This window comes from Scyliorhinus torazame, chromosome 7 (assembly GCF_047496885.1).
Source record: "Scyliorhinus torazame isolate Kashiwa2021f chromosome 7, sScyTor2.1, whole genome shotgun sequence".
In the NCBI taxonomy this organism is placed as follows: Eukaryota; Metazoa; Chordata; class Chondrichthyes; order Carcharhiniformes; family Scyliorhinidae; genus Scyliorhinus; species Scyliorhinus torazame.
The window spans coordinates 232,249,310-232,267,193 of record NC_092713.1 but is presented as its reverse complement, the minus strand read 5'-3'; the positions used below and the strand labels follow the sequence as shown (position 1 = coordinate 232,267,193).

Below are 17,884 nucleotides of genomic sequence, written 5' to 3'. Positions count from 1 at the left end.
GGGAATAGAGGGATATGGATCCAGGAAGTGTAGAAGATTGTAGTTTAGTCGGGCAGCATGGTCGGCACGGGCTTGGAGGGCCGAAGGGCCTGTTCCTGTGCTGTACATTTCTTTGTTCTTTGTTCTAAATATTTGAAGAAACTTCCAGAAGGTAGAGGGAATGTGACTCAATGGATTGCAGGTGGTCAAAATGACCTTCTTCTGGACTGAAATCTGTGGAGTTTTATTTTAGCATATTTTAAGTGGAGGTCAAAAGTGAATAATGATTTAACTCCAATTAGTTTCAGACGAAAAGCTATCATATATCAGATACCCCAATCCATATCTAAGGTTCAGTATCATCTCTATTCCATTATGTTCAGCACGACGTTGCTCATTTCGTCAGTTATGGGTTAGGTTAAATACACAACCTAATGCAAGTAATTGATACCGAGTGAACTCCAACACTTGTGAACGTTGAAAAATATCTGGCTTCATAAAGCGGGCGGAACCTTCTCAATAATGGAGAGCTGCGTCCAACTGCACAAAGGGAATATTCTTCATTGAACTGGGGAGCAAGTGGCGAGGGTGGAGGGCACTGGTTAGAGAGAGAGAGAGAAAAATCTTCACAGCTCAAATAGCCTGTTTGTCTTGTAACATTCCATGCGAGAGAGTAATGATTTTATGATAAGTCCTGATTATGTAATGTTAGGGTTTGTGTTTAATGTTTGCTGTTTTTTGTTTATTGTGGGAAGCTGGGTGTAAATCGTGACTTGTGCTGTCTTAGCCCCTCCAAAGTCGACATTCAACACAAACACATCTCTGCTTCCTGTCACTGCAAAGATTGCACCCCTCCCTCCTCTCACTGTCAGCATTGACCCCAATGGCATCATTGGCAGGAACTAAAGGAGCGGGAATGGTCAAATGGTTTTCTTTATCGCATTTCTGAAGGAGGACGGTAGCAACGAGAGTGTCACCGCGGAAGCTGCTGGTGTTGGGAGTTTGCTCAGTGAATGATTCTCCGACTTGAGCCGGCTGTCAGGAGGTGTCTTCCGGGATAAGTGAGTGGACGGCTGCAGCGCTGGAGCTGAGGATTTCTCCTCAGGAATCACACTCTGGCGCAAAGAAGACGTTTCTGCTTCCCGCAGCCAAGCTGAGGGACAAACACTCGCTTCATTGGCACTGGCATGTTGTGGCAGATGTTGCCATTCCGGCAACAAGCACCGGCTCCGCGTCGGCGGTGATCACCTTTCAACAACAAACATGCACACTTGTTAATTCAAAAGGCTTGATGGATAGAAAGTGCCCTTGGTGTGGCCAGCAGAGCGAGATGTGACCCACACGACCCACAACGTGCACGTCACCGCACTCCTCTTTTCAAATCCGATGCTTCGCAAAGCTGAAGACTCCATAAGTGAGGGGTTTGCGATTGTAAACAACAACAAAAAAAAGCTTCACTCTCATCCCGCCAATTCTCCCGGCCACAGCTGCCGAGATGCAGACAGCGAGCGCTCTCCAAGCAGACGTAACATGTCACTTGGAGGGACTTTCCTGGGATTGAGCTGGTAAGGGAGCTGCTTCTCCGCGATTGTATATGTGTGTGTGTGTGTGTGTGTGTGTGGCTAAGTTGTACCTACTCTGCCAGGGGAATGTTGTGCCCTTTGCATTGGGAGTGGATCAAGAGAACGGGGGAAGAATATTCATTCTGTCGATTCTCACTTTGAACTAATGGAGCTGTTATGTTGCAGAGAGAATTGCAGAGACACCAAAGGAATGGCATTTGAAGTAGCTGCCGACTAATCTTTTACCTTTTTGCCAGTAGAGTAAAGCCGATGCTTATAATCAAAACTGAGTGGTTCTATTTGGGACTTTCCAAGTAGTTTGCTTGAGGATGTGTGTTGGGGTGGTGGTGGTGGGGGGAATCAATGGTTGGACATTGTTGCAGCACTACAGGCCACTTGCTCACAGCTACCGATAAACAGATTCGGTCTGTTTTGTGTCATCTTTAGGACGCCACTAGATTCAATATCATTGCATCGGTGGGGGAACAGAAACGAGAGCGGCCACTTAACACTGAAACGTTGGTAAACATCAGCTGTAGTGTATGTATGGATAAAGCGGACACGCGTTCCAGCCAGCACACGCTGTGACATTATCAAACCTGGTGGAAATCGAGAGGCGGAATGTGTGCGCACAATCTGCTTCGTGAACCCTCCAATGTCGTACACTTCACTGTCAAACAAACAGCCAGAAAACGGTCTTTTAAATGGGGAAAAAAGGTGAAAAGATCTATTTATGTGAATCTGAGGACGAATACTAGGCGTTGAGACGTGTGTTTATATATATATTTTTTAAAGCATGCACAGGAAAGGGATGTGCCCTTGATGGGCGCTGTCCTCCCGTATAACTTTCCAATTCTTCATTCAATGATTTCAGACTGTCAAAATCAATCAGTGAGTATTCAGCATAGGTTAAAGTTGATCTCCAACCAGACCATTCGTCAGGTAAGATTACAGAATGGTTTAACCTGAAGAGGAAGCTTGATCTCATCTTCCACAATGTATAAGTACTGTTACCCCGTCACAGCAATCTTAAAGTCGTGTCCTCAACCACTTCCTGGTAGCTTGCTCCCAGCTATAGACTGTCCTCTGTGTTTTCCCGACCCTTCAGTGTCTTGATTTAGATCAAAGCGCTTACCTTACTTCACTGTATATTGCCTACAGAAAGTGGTTGCAAAGCTGAAACATAAAAACCCGACCGATTACTTTTTACAGCTTAAATAGCTTTATAGAAAATCCATGATGTGGAGATGCCGGCGTTGGACTGGGGTGAGCACAGTAAGAAGTCTTACAACACCAGGTGAAAGTCCAATAGGTTTGTTTCGAATCACTAGCTTTCGGAGCACTGCTCCTTCCTCAGGTGAATGAAGAGGTAGGTTCCAGAAACATATATAGCACAAAGTCAAAGATGCAGGACGATACTTTGTGAATCCAGTAACACAGATATTCCAAATGAAGTGCAACGTGGACATAAATCATTAACTCCTTAGGTGTTGATGATGCGGGGCTGCGGGCCTTGGACAGGTTAAAGTCCAACAGTTCATTTGAAATCACAAGCTTTCCGAGTGCTGCTCCTTCATCAGGTGAAGTGTAGGCAGGTTGACAATCACAGCATCGCGTTGGCATTCGAGAGATCCTCAAAATGCATCAGAACACACAAAGGAACACAACCGCTATGCAAACCTGGGCCATTACACTAAAAAAAAAACGGACATAAATTGTGCACGGTTCCAATCTCCATGCAGGGTAGTTCGAGCAGGTCTCAAAGCTCATTACAACCCTGACTAAACTTCCAAAATAATTCATTCTTCCGCACTTTCCCTCTCCCTTTCTGAATAACCCGCCAGATCTCTGATAAATGCATGTTCACTGAGAGATGCTAATGAATTGGACTTGCGCTAGCGGAATCAAAGCAGCCTTGAACGTGTCACCAACTATCACATCATTGATCCTTGAGCGCAGGAGGAAGCCAATGCGGCATTTTCAAGAGCGGGGGAGCTGATAATGCCGGGAGTACAAGGGGAACCACCTGCCTGCACCCGGTTATTAAGGCTTGACGTCCACGTGTACAGCACAACTTTCAAATAATCATTGTCCAATTAAGCACATAATGAGTAAGAACGAGTGGTTTTAGGAGTTCTTCAGTTGCCTGGAACATTGTAACTCTGAGGTTTGCATTGGTTGAGTACGATATTTGAGATGAGTGAAGGGGTCGGTGACTGTTGCAATCTGCAACATTAAAGGCGCCCAGGAGATGGCACTCCGATATGTATAAGATTCCAATGGGTAGACTTGGAAGGGAGTGAGGAAGTGCCATGATTGTTGAAGTGGGCGATACAAAACAGTGGAATGTCTCTCTCTATCTCTTTCCCTATACGTGTGTGTCTTCATTTAAACTGTTAAAACATGTAACCCGGAACAGTAAAAATGCAAATATGTGGCTCATGTAACAGAATGTCACGTGAGAGTACCTTTAAGAAATGGGTGTTTAAGAAATGTACCTTTAAGAAATGGGTGTTTATCAGTGATGTCAGAGTGTGGGTGGAGCTGGGTTGTCTGTCAGCTTTCTTACTTTCGTTTTAGGCTGTTTGCTGCAGGGTGTGTTTTAGTTTAGGTTTTCAGAGCTGGATAGCTGCAGTCACAGCCAGAAGGGGTATTAGTCTCTCTCTGTAATCTAAAAACTGTAAATCGATCCTTTGGTGATTTAAAACTAATAACTGCTCTCAGTAGTGACTTTAACCTGATGTGCTTCTGTTAAAGGTTATGTTTTTACGTCTTATGGATGTTAAAAGGAAAGCTTAAAGGATTACTTAGTGTTGTAGTCTTTGGGGGTTGTATTTGAATTAATGGTTGCAAAGATGTTCACTGTATGCTTTAAAAAGGTTAACTTGAGTTCATAGAATAAACATTGTTTTGCTTTAAAATATACTTTTCCATTTCTGCTGTACCACACCTGTAGAGTGGGCCGTGCGCTCCCCATACCACAACCTATTAAAAGCTGTGGGTCAGGTGAACTCCATGATACACTTTGGGGTTCTCCAAACCCTGGCCCACAACAAGAGCTCCATTGATTTTTTATATAAATTCTAACCTGCTATGCGAACAGGCTGAGGACGGGCGAGCAATATACCAGGCAATTAGTGAACTCGGATTATTTTAGAGTTTGGAATGACCAAACACGTTGGAATGTATGAATTATGAATTGTTTAATTTCAGCCTGCGTCCACAGTGAAAATCAAAATTATACGGTGCTTGTTGTAAATGTTGATGCATTTGTATGCAAATTTTATCTGCAGAGATTATTGTGCGAAGATCAAACACAGTGGCAAGTTTTGAGATTTCTGCTGGGACTAGTTAAGTGGAAAAATATTTTTCGGGTTGTCCTTCCCAGGCTCAACCACCCCCACATTGTAAAAACCAAAATACTTTATAACTCTTATGAATTAGATCACGATCGTTTTGTTACATTTCCTTGGCGTCTGCAAAGCTCCCGATTTCCAATTTTGATTGCTGTCATAGATATAATTCTGTTCTCCTTGTGACCATTGCTGGCTATTTAGAAAGTAGTTTAAATCATCCTTATCTGTTTGAAATGATGTTGCGGTAATAACTGGCCCAGGAAACAAGCTGCCATGATAACCTCTGACTACTCTTTCCTCGCACTGTATTCTGAGCTTTGATCTCTTTTTGAATTCCAACTACATTGAACGTTTAATGATTCCCTTTTATGGAACACCAACATAGACTAATACAATAGGAGAAGGGCTTACTGAAGTCTTTATTCATAAAACAGTTGGAACAATAATTTTGTCACTAGGAAATTATTTGTATTGAGAACAGTTTAGGGAACTCCAGTCTTAAGAATGAATTTTTGAGATATTGTCCTCAAACACAAAATTTTCACTTAAATGTGACACAGGGTTGTGATTGCACACGCACACATATACATTATGCCTATTTCTCTCAATATGGATGTGAAAGGATGAATTTACCTCCTCAAGATTTTAGGATGGAGTTCAGACTTAGACTCCCTACTCTGACAGACATTGAGAAATGGAGCAAGCACCTTTACTGACACAACTGATACCATCTAAATCGTGGTAGTAAATATTCCTCCAAGGTTCTAATGGGAGGACGTTGGTTTTGGAATGATAGCTCTTAAATAAGTCTTCATCATTTTCTGTAGGTTAACTGTAAATCTTTATTAACATAGGACTATTTACACATGGACAGTAAAGGGTACAGGTTAGGAGCTATCTCCATGCTTAGGTCTTTACCAGTTGCTGCTCAACACCGTACGGACTCCTGAGTTTGGGTCATATGCCTGCTTACACCACTGTGTGGGTGGTACTGTACTAGGTCCTGCATTTACCCCGTATGTGCCAGACCCTTATACTATACTGTCCCCAAGTCTTTATCTGCTGTGTATGAAGTAGACACCAGTCTACTTAATGCCATACAATTGTTAAGTCTCATAATTTACATTGTTGTAACCACATTATTGCTAAAACTGGGTTTGCATTATTATAACATTCCCACTGCCCCATCTCCCCCTCAAGTCCTGGAATTTACAGATTCACGTAATCTGGAGGTTTTATAACCCTTGCATATCTCATGCACCATTCTGTCGGAAGAGTGGTAAGCTCTGTTGTTTCTGGTTCTCCCTTTTGGCTTGCAGGTTGGAATAGGATTTGAGTGCCTTCCTCAATACTTCTCCACTGTGCAATGGAGCAGCTGGTGTCAGGATAGGGTGGAGACTCTTCTGGTTTCTTCTGATCATCTCGTCTGCCATGCTAGCATTGGTCCTCATTCAAATGTCTGTGATCCAGACATTGTCACCCTTCTGCAGCAGTGGAAAATGTCGGGCACAGAAGCGGAAGCTTGCTTTTCTGCCTGTATGATCTGCTCTTTTGTTTGAATGTTCAGGTTGCCAACCTTGGCAGAAGTTGTGTGTGAAGTTTCCTGTCCATCTGGAGCTTGGAGAGGAACAGGCCACACTAAGGGGTTGGACCTGTAAGTGAGCAGTGTAATGGGAAAGTCCGCACTCTTTTTCAGGAGGGTTTTCATCATGCGGGGATGTGCAGGGATAAGGGGTTGCGTTTGGTCCTGGCAGGACAATGCACAAACCTAGTAATTCGCACTGGTCTTCTATCATCTATGAGATGACTGGCCCACAGGCATCAGTGGATTGGTTTTGTGCCCTGCAGTTAGTGATGCTTACATGATGGTGAACTATTTCTTTAAGTTGTGGCTGGGATGACCAGCAGTTCAGGTGGTCATTTATAACTGGAAAGTGGTTTTGCAACTTCAACATTTTTTTTTGTTGCAGCACCTCCTTTGGGTCTCTGACAAGGCCAATTCTTGTTGGCAGTATCTGTGAATGTGTCCACACTCTTCATTTGCTTGAGGGAACCCCCACGCAATTCTCTAACAGGCCTTGGGAGAGGCTGGTGTAGACCTGTTTGTCTACAACAGCAAATCCTTCCTGATAGTGGAGGACCATCTCATCCTGATGAAAGTATGACAACTTTGTACGACTACCACGAGATGGTCATCAAAACATGACAAATTATGTTTGCGAGCCATGGCATCCCAGATCAAATATGTCCAATAATGGTCTACAATTCTCTAATGAATACTTCACACACTTAATGCCCACAGCCAGCTACTGCCACTGCATCATCTCCCTAAGATAACCACAGACAAATGGAGAAGTGGAACAAAGGGTCCGCATGGTGAAAGATATAACATTCTAACAGGACTGGACAGGCTAGATGCAGGGAGGATGTTTTCCCTGGTTGGGAAACCTCGAACCAGGGAGCACAGTCTCAAGATACTGGGTAGACCATTTAGGACTGAGATGAGCAAACATTTCTTCGCTCAAAGGGTATTGAACCTGTGGAATTCATTACCACACAAGGTTGTGGAGGCCAAGTCACTAAATGTATTCAAGAAAAAGATAGATTTTTTTTTAGATTTTAATGGCATAAAGGGGTATGGGGAGAAAGCAGGAATATGGCATTGAGATTGAGGATCAGCCATGATCATATTGAATGGCAGAGCAAGCTTGAAGGGCTGAATGCATGGCTTACTCCTGCTCCTAGTTTCTATGTTTCCTCATGCATTTGCTTCTGACAGATTTGTGGAGCCTGGTTGTGATGGCAGGCAGGGGTCTGCTTGTTGTTTGGGAGCAGGCCACCAGTTCTGAAACGAAGTTCACATCCTGTTTTGCAGGGCCCACTGTGGCTCTTGAAAGTATACCTTCCATTATCTTACTTTGTCCTTGGACATAGACTTCCTCACAAGCAAATAACACAAGACACTGGCTAAAACTCTGGATCATGGGAGGCATCTTTACAAGCTCCATCTCATTCAGTAAGGAGACTAGTCATTTATGGTCCCTCTTGATTGTAACTTTGAGGCTGGTGATGTAGTCAGAAAACTCTTTGCATGTTCATGTCACCACAAGGGCTTAGTTTTCTATGACAATGTACCTTGTCTCGTTAACCGACAGCTCTGTGGAAGCGTAATTCAATGGTTGGCAACATCCATCCAGTTGAATCTGAAAGAGGACCGTCCTGAGGCCTGTGGACGCAGCATCTGCTGCTATGATAGTGGGCAGGACTTGGGCATGAAAGGCTAGAATGTCAGTGAAGAGCTTCAATGCCTTGATGCGTGTGACTGCTTTATTTTGCTGTCGGCCCGGTACTATGTTGGTCTTTCTTGAACAGGTGTCACAAGGGTTCCGTGACCTGTGTCAGATTATGTATGAACATTGCCAACCAATTCACCATCCCCAAGAGATCAGAGACTGAGGAAGGGGTGGGGAACTCGATAATCGCCTTGGCTTTCTGTGGGTCAGCTGTGATGCCGTTGCTGCTGACGTTCTGGTCCAGGAACCAAATGGAAGATATGGAAAATTTTCATTTCTCATTCAGCGTCAACCCTGCTTCCTGCAGCCACTCGCAGACTGCTGTGAGCTTTTTGCTGTGCTCCTCCACTGTCACCCTGTGAAACAAGACATCATCCATCTGGTAAATGACCCTCTGAAGGCTGTGTAAAATGTCCAAGATTGTGTATTGGAATATCTCTGGGGCAGACATAATTCCAAATGGCAAGCAGTTGAAGAAGAATCTGGCGAGGGGGTAATAAATGCTGTTAGGGGCCCGGAGTTCCCATCAAGAGGAAGCTGCCAGAATCTGCTATTTATGTCTGATTTCAAAATACGGTTCTCTTTGAGAGTTTAATTAGGCTCTCACGCACTGAGGACATGGTGTTAAGAATCCTGCTGATGTTATCTGTGAGAGTGCCTCAAAATCCCAAAAGATAACTTGAAACACTGGTTCTTAATGGTGTATCTTTGTTTGGAATAATGTAAGGAATTGTGTATAATCCATTGAGTAGCCAGTCCAGTTGTTGTGTCAATAATTAACAAAGAATATTTATTAAAGTAAAAGAAAAGAAGACAAACACACAACAAAAGACTAATATACATTGTGACACTTAAGTATATGAATAACTAAATACACCATTTTATTGGAAGTTACCTCAAAATTATTTTTTCCAAAAATATACCCAGGTGCCCTGAACCATAGAGAAACCCCCTTTTCCAAGCAACATCCAATTTTAGTAACTCTATAAGTCAAATCCAGTGAATAGTTACCATACAATACCGCTTAGGTGACCAAGTCTGGGAAAATGCCTCTTCCTACTTCAGCGAAGGCACGATACTGCATCTTTTAGAGGAGAATATTTGCAATCTGCCGTGGCTCTAAATGTTAGCTGCAACAGGCCTCCACGGCTCAGATCATAGATGGAAATGGTCTGTTTGACTGTTGAGTGGAGAACTAGCCTCCTTCCCCAATGAATATTAGCAGTTATATTGTTCCGTCTCTTCGATTTTCCCCTCTGTGGATTCTGCTATCAACCTCTCTCAAATTCCCTGCCTTTAGAAGTTACCACTTGTATAGCCCCACTGATCTCTGGTAAACAATGCTTCTGATATGGCCATTCGCAACTCAATGCTTCTATACTCCTGCTAATCTTGTTACTGGGTAAATCGCATCTCCTTATTCCTCGAGATGCCTGCTAGGCTTGTAATTTGTTGTTATTTTATTTTCATCTCAACTTCACTGTTAATCTTGTTAATTTCCCACATTCCTAACAATGGGATGAACCTCTCTGACCACATACAGCCTTGCTAAGCTATGTGAGGTCGACATGGATGCAGGGGGACTGATTCAGGTTTAGGACTGGGACCATTCTGGAATACCATGTGGCAGGTTGTGTGACTGGGAGATAACTTCCATGTTCACCACCTCCACTAGTTGCTGCTGTACTTTCCTTTTGAGGTGGTGGGTGATTTTATTTGGAATAAAAAGGCACATTGGTTTAGCATCATCCCTCAGCATAGTCCTACCCACTTTTTTCAGATGGCCCAGACCTTTAAAGAGCTTTGGGAACCACTCTTTATTTGGAGCCAGGCTCTTGTTTGTTGACCTCATCAAATTTTTGTAGGAGGTTCAGTTCATCACAGACATTGCAGTTTAATAGAGAGTAGTCCTGGTTGCAGGCGATGAGCAGGATCACTTGAATTGTTTTGCCCTAATATCTCAGTGTCGGCTGCAGGGTGCCCTTGACTGAAAATCTGAATCATCCTGCCGTGTACAGGGGCATCGTAGGCCAGCCGTTGAGTCACCAGCCATGGTTCTTCATCCAACGGGACGGTTACGCTTGCACCAGAATCTAATTTAAAATTTGTTGGATGGCCCTTGACAAAGACGTGTGTATTCTAGAATGAGAAAACACAATCATTGACCTCATCCATGAAGCATGGCTGAGTGTCTTCTGGTTTCGGTCTCGACCTCGTGGATTATTTTTTGGGAGCCTTCTTTGTGTTTCTGGGGTTTTAACTTGCACAGTTTGCCATAGTATGTCAACCTGTTACAATGGAAGCATTGGGCTACACTTACAGGACACTGATCTCTCCTCTGAGGGCATTTCGCATCATAATGCTTGCAAGGTTGCTCTGCTGGGTGGTTTGGGAATTGCAGTCTCTGACTTGGATTGACCCGGTGTCTTTGCATCCTAATAGGGTTGTCTGAGAGCTGCCTTCTAATCCATGCTTTATTCTCTCCCCTTAAGGATGTCCTGTGCTACTTGCAGAATTCAGGCAGTCAAATCATCCAGATCACCTTGTCCAGGGTTAGATCTTCTTTAGCTTGTCGGAGGTTCGAAAGTACATCATCTTTTACACCCACCACTATTCTGTCTCTGATGAGTTCAGACTTTAAATCTCCATATTCACACCCCACTGCCATCCAGTGAAGATCATTTATGAAGGAATCGATGGCAGTTGGACTCTGTTTTTGAATTTAGCCCTTTCCAATATTTAATGTTGAAATGTTTTTAAATCTCCACAAATTTGGCAGATGACTCATTAATACCCTATCTTACAATGATGTCAACTGCAATTGGGTCTATAGAGTAAAGTAACATGTTCACCTCCACTTCTTCTGACTTTTTATTTGAATCAAGATTGGTGCTATATGTTTAAAATCTTTTCCTCCAATTTTGTGACTGGTCTGGGCCTTGGGTTAGTCCAAATTGAGTTGGAAATGTTGAATTGTGATCCATGTTAAAAAAGTAATAATTTTCTGTGCAACTTTAAGAGCTTACAGGTTTTTAAGATGGCATTGCCGTGGGCAGCACTTGGTGTGGTGTTAGCATTGCTGCCTACGGCGCTGAGGATCCGGGTTCAAATCCCAGCCCTGGGTCACTGTCTGTGTGGAGTGTGCACATTCCCCTCGTGTCTGCATGGGTTTCACCCTCACAACCCAAAGATATGCCGGTTAGGTGGATTGGCCATGCTAAATTGCCCCTTAATTGGGAAAAAAGTTTGAAAAAAAAGAAAGAAAGATGGCATTGCCGTTGACTTTGAGGCAAAGGAGTTTCCCTAGCTTGCTAGTTTTGGCAGACTCTGCAAAATGATAATTGTGTGCTTCTTGAAGAAGTCTTTGAGCAATGCTTCAGAAACAGAAAATGTTGGAAAAACTCAGCAGGTCTGGCAGCATGTGGAGAGACAAAATAGAGTAAACATTTAGATTTTGCTTCAGTGCTGACCACTGTGCTACCGTGCCGCCCTCAAGAGCATGAGGGCAAGATGTTGAGTTGAAATTGCAAGCAACAGGAAGTTTAGGGACACGCTTGTGGGCTGAGAGAAGCTGTTCCATGAAGCGGTCACCCAGTCCTTATGGTGTATTCATTGACCTTTTCACCTCTGACGCTGAACGCACTGTACTCAGAAAAGCAGTCAGATTCATCCCCTTATCTCCTCACCTCAATAAATTTTGGGCTTGGCATGATGCTGAATTCGTCTCCCATCACCTTCGTCTCCCTGATAATTTCTTTGGGCAGGGAACCTCCCCCTGTTCAATGGATCATTTTGCTCACCTCCAGTATTCTCCCTCTACCTTGACCCCACCCTCTGGCTGTCTACGTGATCTTGATCTTTTCACTGAGAACTATTGGTGCGACATCAACGTCCCAATTCCTCTGCCCTCCTCATCTACTCCAACCTGTCTCCCTCTGAACTTCCTGCACTCCATTCTGACATTGTGATCAAACCTGCTGACAAGGGTGGTGTTGATGTTGTCTGGTGTACGGTCATGTGAGAGTACCTTTAAGAAATGGGTGTTTATCAGTGATGTCAGAGTGTGGGTGGAGCTGGGCTGTCTGTCTGCTTTTACTTTTGCTTTGGGCTGTCTGCTACAGAATGTGTTTTAGTTTCATTTGGAGAGCTGGATAGCTGTAGGCAAAGCAAGGAGCTGTATAATGATCTCTCTCTGCAACTAAAGACTGTCTCCAGATCAATTGGGTGATTTCAAAGTGCTGACTGCTCTAAGTAGAGAATTTAAACCTGATCTCTGTGTTAAAAAGGGTCTTTTGGTCTTATGGATGTTGCAAGGAAAGATTAAAGGTTACTTATAAGATATTGTATTTGTGGCGATGATTGGTGCTGATAGTTGTTAAGATGTTTATTGTGGGTTACTGTGTTAAAGTGTTAACTGGTTTCATAAATAAACATTGTTTTTTTAATTTAAAAGTACTTTAACTCTCTGTGGCACTACACCTGTAAGGTAGGCCCGTGTGCTCCCCATAACCATAATCTATTAAAAGTTGTGGGTCAGGTGAACTCCATGATACACTTTGGGGTTCTCTAAACCCTGGCCCATAACAGTACTAACCTCTATCTTGCAGAGGCTGAAGGCCAACTAGCAGATACCTCCTCCTAGTTCCCCGTGGACCATGACCCCACCATTGAACATCAAGCCATTGTTTTCAGGACTGTCACTGACCTCATCGCCTCTGGAGATTTTCCCTCTACAGCTTCCAATCTCAGTCTCCCAACCCCACACAGCCCACTTCTACCTTGTTCCCCAAATCCACAGACAGGGCTGTCCTGTTAAACCAATCACATCAGCCTGTTCTTCCCCCATGGAACTAATTTCTTCCTATCTTGACTCCATCCTCTTACTCCTTGTCCAGCCTTTTCCCATCTACATTCGTGAGTCCTCTGATGCCCTAAGTCATATCAACAATTTCCAATTCCCTGGCCCTAACTGCCTCTTTATTATGGATGTTCAATCTTTCTACACCTCCATACCCCAACAAGATGGTCTAAAGGCTCTGCTTATCCCTTGTGAAGAGGCATGAAAAATTCCGGTTCACCACCACTCCCATCCACCTGGCTGAACTTGTCACTAAATAATTTCTCCTTTAACTTGTCTCACATTTTGTAAATAAAGGTGTTGCTATGGATACCCACATGGGCCCCAATTATGACTCCTTTTGTGGGTTATGTGGAACACTCCTTGTTCCAGTCTGACTCAGATCCTCTCCCACAACTCTGTTTCTTTACATCGATAGCTGTACCTTGTTCTTGTCTGGACCTGGAAAAAGTTATTGATTTTGTTTCCAATTTTCACCCTTCTCTCACCCTCGCATGGGCCATCTCCGTCACTTCCCTCCTTGACCTCCCTGTCTCCATCTTCAGTGGTAGACTGACTACCAGTATCCATTATAAATCCAGCAACTTTGTCTACCTTGCAAGCTATCTTGCCTACAGCTCCTCACACTTTGCTTCCTGTCAGGACTCCATCCCATCCTTCCAGTTTCTCTGCCTCCACTGCATCTGATGATGAAAAAGGTGCCTCTGACATGTCTGCCTTTTTCCTTAATCGATGTCCCCCCACTCCAATGGTTGACAGGACACTTCACTGGGTTCAACCCATTTCCCACACCTCTGTCCTCACCCCTTCCCCTCCCGCCCAAACCATGATGCGGTCCTTCTTGTCCTCATTTTCCCCCCAATCAGCCTCTGCATTCAAAGGATTATTATCTGCCATTACTGCCAGCTCCAGCATGTTGCCACCACGGAACACCTCTGCTCCTCACTGCCCCCTGTCAGCATTCCACAGGGACTGCTCCCTCTGTGACATCCTGGTTCGTTCCTCCATCCCCCCAACTCCTCATCCTCTTCTCATGGCACCTTCCCTTGCAATTACAGAAAGAGCAACACCTGCCCCTTTACCTCCATTCAAGGCTCCAAACACTCCTTTCTGGTGAAGCGACATTTTACTTGCACTTCCTTCAATTTGGTCTACTGTAGGTAGGGCAGTGGATGTTGTCTATATGGACTTCAGTAAGGCCTTTGACAAGGTCCCTCATGGTAGACTCGTACAAAAGGTGAAGTCACACGGGATCAGGGGTGAGCTGTCAGCGTGGATACAGAACTGGCTAGGCCATAGAAGGCAGAGAGAAGCAATGGGAGGGTGCTTTTCTAATTGGAGGGCTGTGACCAGTGGTGTTCCGCAGGGATCAGTACTGGGACCTTTGCTGTTTGTAGTATATATAAATGATTTGGAGGAAAATGTAACTGGTCTGATTAGTAAGTTTGCAGACGACACAAAGGTTGGTGGAATTGCGGATAGCGATGAGGACTGTCAGAGGATACAGCAGGATTTAGATTGTTTGGAGACTTGGACGGAGAGATGGCAGATGGAGTTTAATCCGGACAAATGTAAGGTAATGCATTTTGGAAGGTCTAATGCAGGTAGGGAATATACAGTGAATGGTAGAACCCTCAAGAGTATTGAAAGTCAGAGAGATCTAGGAGTACAGGTCCACAGGTCACTGAAAGGGGCAACACAGGTGGAGAAGGTAGTCAAGAAGGCATACGGCATGCTTGCCTTCATTGGCTGGGGCATTGAGTATAAGAATTGGCAAGTCATGTTGCAGCTGTATAGAACCTTAGTTAGGCCACACTTGAAGTATAGTGTTCAATTCTGGTCGCCACACTACCAGAAGGTTGTGGTGGCTTTAGAGAGGGTGCAGAAGAGATTTACCAGAATGTTGCCTGGTATGGAGGGCATTAGCTATGAGGAGCGGTTGAATAAACTCGGTTTGTTCTCACTGGAACGACGGAGGTTGAGGGGCGACCTGATAGAGGTCTACAAAATTATGAGGGGCATAGATAGAGTGGATAGTCAGAGGCTTTTCCCCAGGGTAGAGGGGTCAATTACTAGGGGGCATAGGTTTAAGGTGAGAGGGGCAAGGTTTAGAGTAGATGTACGAGGCAAGTTTTTTACACAGAGGGTAGTGGGTGCCTGGAACTCGCTACCGGAGGAGGTGGTGGAAGCAGGGACGATAGTGACATTTAAGGGGCATCTTGACAAATACATGAATAGGATGGGAATAGAAGGAAGGATACGGACCCAGGAAGTGTAGAAGATTGTAGTTTAGTCAGGCAGCATGGTCGGCACGGGCTTGGAGGGCCAAAGGGCCTGTTCCTGTGCTGTACATTTCTTTGTTCTTTGTTCTTTGTTGTATTCGCTGCTCCTAATGAGGTCTCCTGTACATTGGGGAGATCAAACGCAGACAAGGTGAAAGCTTCGCAGAACGCCTTAGCTCAGCCTGCAAGCACAAACCCAATCTTCCTGTCGCTCGCCATTTCAACTCAACATCTTGCTCTCATGCTCACATTTCCATCGTTGGTCTGTTGCAATGCTTCAGTGAAGCCCAACGCAAACTTGAGGAGCAGTACCTCATCTTCCGATACAGCCCTCAGGATCCAACATTTAGTTCAATACCTTTAGATAGTGACATTTGCCCTCCATCCTAACCTGTTTTTATGTATCCAAAGTATTTTTGTCCGAAGCAAATCACATCCCCTCTTCCTCCCCCACTGGGCCATCTGTCACTTGTTCTTTCACTGAGCACTGATCTTTGTTCTCCCATTAACACATTATGCAACTACTAGCACATTTCCTGTTTTTGTTTCAGATTTTAGGAGCCAGTGTTTTGCTTTTATGGAACCATAAAATTCCTTCAGTGCAGAAGGATTCACCCCATTGAGGTTGCACCGACGCTCTGAAAGAGCACCCCACCCAGGCACACTTCCCCGCCCTATCCCCGTAACTCCACCTAACCTGCATATCCTTTGAACACTAAGGGGCAATTTAGCATGGCCAATCCACCAAACCTGCACATTTTTGGACCGTGGGAGGAAACCAGAACACCCGGACAGATGCTGGGAGAAAGTGCAAACTCCACACAGATAGTCACCCAAGGCCGGAAGTGGACCCTGGTCCATGGCACTGTGAGGCAGCACTGCTAACCCCTGTGCCACCCTGCCACCTCTTCGCAATGACTGCTTGGATCATCTGTGTGCTGACTTCTTTCATTCCATGATTTGCTATGCTGAGTAGCGAGAGGTTCAAATTTAAAATTATGCTTGCCATTTTGCGAGCTGGACAGTCATGAGATTTGTGAGAAATATAAATAATTAATTCATTTTCTGATCTTACGAGTCCGAAGGCAATGTGTTGGGGCTCTGGAGGGGGAATTGGGTTTTAGCCACAGGCTTTCCTTCAATGGCACCTTTGAAACTGAATTATGGAAAGGGCTTCAGGGCAGGCAGTAGCCTGGAACTTTAAAGGATTGGCTTACCGTTGCAGACTCTGTGTTCTCAAGATGGACTTCCACTTTCAGCATCCAAAACATTTTCTGGCAAAACTTCTCTAAATCTTCAGTTTTTGTTGGGAGCTTCCCCCAGGTCAGAATTTTCATTGAAGTTCTTTTCATAGTCTAAGGATCTCGGCTTGTTTTACCTTTTCAGCAAGTTTGAGGGTTTTGATCCCGGCTGCCACCATGTTTGGAGGGTGTTGGTTACAGAACGGTGTCTCTTAAAGAAGCCTTCATAGTCTTCAGTAAGTTAACTGTAAATCTTTATTAACAAGTAAAACTATTTACACATGTACAGTAAAGGGTACAGGCTAAGAGTTAACTTCATGCTTAGGTCTTTACCAGTCTCTAATCAACAAGAGGGTTGGGATAAATGGGTCTTCCTCTGATTGGTGAACTTTAACTATCGGAGTGCCACAAGGGTCAGTCCTCGGACCTCAACTGTTTACAATCTACATAAATGATCTGCAAGCAGGGACAGAGTGTAACATAGCAAAATTTGCTGATGATACTAAAATAGGTGGGAAAGCAGGTAGTGAAGAGGAGATAGAGATTTTACAGGCGGATATAGATAGGCTAGGAGATTGGGCCAAAATTTGGCAGATGGAGTTGAATGTGGATAAGTGTGAGGCGATCCATTTTGGCTGAAAAAATAGAAAGGCAAATTTTTATCGAAATGGAAAGCAGAATCAAAATGCGTCTGGGCAGCGGGTTCTGGGTGCCTTTATTCATGAATCGCAGAAAGTCGGTATGCAGGTACAGCATGCAATTAGAAAGGCAAATGGAATGTTAGCGTTTATTGCAAACAGACGAGAGTAAAAAGTGGAGAAGTGTTGTTGCAATTGTCTCGGGTGTTGGACCCACATCTGGAGTGTCCAGTTTTGGTCTCCTAATTTGAGGAAGGATATGGTGGCATTGGAGGCAGTTCAGAGGAGGTTCTCCAGATTGATTCCGGGGACGAAGGGGTGACGTATGAGAAGAGATTAAACAGTTTGGGTTTATACTCACTGGAGTTTAGAAGGATGAGAGGGGATCTGATCGAGGTGTATAAAATACTAAAAGGGATAGATAAAGTAAACGTAGACCAAATGTTCCCCCTTGTGGGGAAACCTAGAACAAGAAGTCACGGATATAGGTTAAGAAGCGGTAGATTTAGAACTGAGATGAGGAGGAACTGCTTCTCGCAGAGGGTTGTGAATTTGTGGAACTCGCTACTCCACAGTGCGGTGGAATCTGAGTCATTAAATGGTTTCAAGAAGGAGATAGATATATTTCTGATTTTAAAAAGGGTTAAAGGAATATGGGAAACAGGTAGGGAGGTG

General features: G+C 44.2%; 1 protein-coding gene across 2 annotated transcripts in view; it reads left to right on the top strand.

Annotated features, from left to right (window-relative positions):
- Positions 1–558: 558 nt before the first annotated feature.
- htr4 (5-hydroxytryptamine receptor 4) overlaps positions 559–17,884 on the top strand; it is a 359,571-nt gene continuing 342,245 nt past the window's right edge. For both annotated transcript variants that reach the window (XM_072512139.1, XM_072512138.1), the window contains exon 1: positions 559–1,544. The gene's annotated coding sequence lies outside the window, so the exon portion shown is untranslated. The remainder of the gene's footprint in view (positions 1,545–17,884) is intronic.